The following is a 2,836-nucleotide window of genomic DNA, read 5'->3' as shown; positions in this document are numbered from 1 at the left end:
TTCCTTAGGTTCTGTGCCACAGCTGTATTAGGACATGGGTTTATTTTTACTTATGCTGCTTGGGGATAGTTGTCCATGTTTAATCTGAGGATTCATCCATTAGGAAAACCTCTGCCCGATGTTTTCTAATCTCTCCAGCTCACTTTTCTATTTTATAGCTGCCAGACCTTCTCGTTCTAATGTCAAGGCCTCTGGACCTCTTTTTCACATTTCCCGTCCCTTGCTCTCTCTCTCTGGGTGGCATTCTGGGTATTTCCTCACATTTGTCTTCTAGTTCACCAGCATGTCCTGTTTACTGCAAGGTTGTGGTGAGTATGAACTCTGTTGGTACATCTTGTTTTCTGCCTTATTCTTTTCATGAAAAAGCTCATATATTACTATATCAGAACTTTGTTTTTAAGACTTCCCTTTTGTTGACATACAGTGATTTGTTTTCTTTGTATTCCTCTGTATTTTATTTAAAGCATTTCAGGACATCACTCAGAGGAGGGATTGCTAAGCTTCCGGAGGCTGCCAAAAGGGTTATGGAATAAAGAAAGCTGAAACTCTGATAGGAGGGGGTGGTTCTTATATATGACCCAAAATGTATTTTGTAAGCAGGGGGTTTGGTTTCGTAGTCCACAGCTGGGTTGCAAAAAGAAACAAATAAACATAGTCCCTCTAGGACAGTGGTTCTCAACCTTTCTAATGCCGCGGCCCTTTAATACAGTTCCTCATGTTGTGGTGACCCCCAACCATAAAATTATTTTTGTTGCTACTTCATAACTGTAATTTTGCTACTGTTAATGAATCGTTATGTAAATATCTGTGTTTTCCGATGGTTTTAGGCGACCCTGCTAGCGGTTCTCAGCCTGTGGGTTGTGACCCACAGGTTGAGAACCGCTGCTGTAGAGCCTGAGACCATCGGGAATGTCATGGGGAGACTGAGGCTCCCCAGTGCTTGCTTCTGAACCGCCAGCAAGTGCCAGGCATCTGGAAGGTGTCGAATGAATGAATGAATGAATGAATGACACCCGAATAGGGTTCCCAGAGGTAATATAAGACTCCTATTTAATTTTGAATGTCAGATAAATAATGAAGATTTTTTTTTTAATATAAATATGTCCCAAGTATGGCATGAGCTATGCTTACACTGAAACTCATTGGTCGGTTATCTGAAATTCAAATTTAAGTGGACATCATGTGTTTTTATTTGCTAAATCCAACAACCTTATAGCAAAGGCATCTGGAGCGGCAGGGACAGGAAGAGGTGACAGAGGTCAAACTTAAACTCAGGCCTGGGCTTGCTGGGGAGGTGGTCACCCCGGCCAAGGCTTCAGTAAGAACCGTGGACTCTAAGGTGTGGCCTGGACATATCTGACCCAGGGCCAGTGGCCAAGGGCCTGGGGCCAACCTCCTGCCTGTGACCTGGGAAAGGGCCAGTCAGGGACACGCAGGGAGGATGCCGGCCGGAGGGACGGGGAGGGAGGGAAGGAGTGAGGACCACGCTGGAGAGGGGGATGGTCTCGCCCCAGAGCCTGGCGCTGTGAGGCCTCGCGTGGCACCGGGCCCCCGAGAAAGGTGAGTTCAGCTAAACACACACACACCCTGCGCCCCAGTCTGTCTTCTCCAAACACCAGCTCCCGAGATCAGCGGGGGATGAGACCTTTGGTTTACGATCGGGAGACACAGCTGCCTTCCAACATTTAAAAACAAAAACCCCCAAGAAACAAGCAAGGAAAAACCAACAAACCTGCCCCCGGCCCCACCGCTACCAAATTTACAGATTTTCAAATGTAACTCTTTATTACGGAAAACTTCAAACATCCACACGTAGAGAGGCACATAAAAACCTCCAGTATCCGTCACTCCGATGAGCGACTATCGGTGTTGGGCCCACCTGGTCGCATCTATGTCTTATTCCCGCCACGCACACGCTTCCCTCCACACACGCTTCCCTCCGCACACGCTTCCCTCCGCACACGCTTCCCTCCGCACACGCTTACCTCCCTTTTAGCAAATCTCAGACATCAGATCGTTTCATCCAACTTAACTTGTCAGGGGCCTGCGCACCACCCGGCTCTCTCTGAGGTAAGGGAATGGGTGTTACGATCCCATTGACACCTGTGGACACTGAGGCTCGGAGCGAGCGACAGGGGTGAACAGTGGGACTCGCCCCAAGCCCTCAGGACCCCGAGGCCCTCAGGTGCTCTCCCTCCATGAGGCCCCAGGCCAAGCCCATGGGGCACAGCTGACCCCCCCCCCCCCAGCCCTTCTCTCCCCAGGGCAGGGCTCCAGGCGGTCAGACTTTGATCTCTGCCAGGGCCGAATTCCAGATGGAGGCCTCGCCAGCCCGCTCTGGCCACACGATTGATGGGGTGTTAATGAAGTCAGGGTTTACAGACAAACTCCGGGCGCTCCGGTGCGGAGGGCCGATTGTCAGCGGTGATGGGAACCAGACACCTCGCCCCCTGGCTCAGGAGGAAGGCGCAGCGCGAGCAGGAGGCCTGGGAGTGCCTGCGCTGGAGCAGACAGTGCCGGTTTCCCGGGACCTCAGGCTGGCCCTCCGGGGGCCAGGGGTGTCCTGACCCCTCCACGGAGGCTCTGGCGGGATAGGCTCTGACCTCAGTCTAGTATAGCCACTGACAATGACCTTGCTCTAGCTTGCCCTCTCTAGGCCATGGTTTGCTCATCAGTAACGAAAGAATTGGGATTAGCTCAGAGGTCAGCAAAGGGCCAGATGGCCAGTACTTCAGGCTTTGCGAGCCCCACGGCCTCTGTTTCAACCACCAGCCTCTGCCCGTGCCGTGTGAAAGCCGCCATAGACCAGATCTAATCAGGGTAGGCACGACGGCTG

This window comes from Eptesicus fuscus, chromosome 23 (assembly GCF_027574615.1).
Source record: "Eptesicus fuscus isolate TK198812 chromosome 23, DD_ASM_mEF_20220401, whole genome shotgun sequence".
Classification (NCBI taxonomy): domain Eukaryota; kingdom Metazoa; phylum Chordata; class Mammalia; order Chiroptera; family Vespertilionidae; genus Eptesicus; species Eptesicus fuscus.
The sequence above is the reverse complement of the archived record's forward strand: the minus strand, read 5'-3'. Positions refer to the sequence as shown.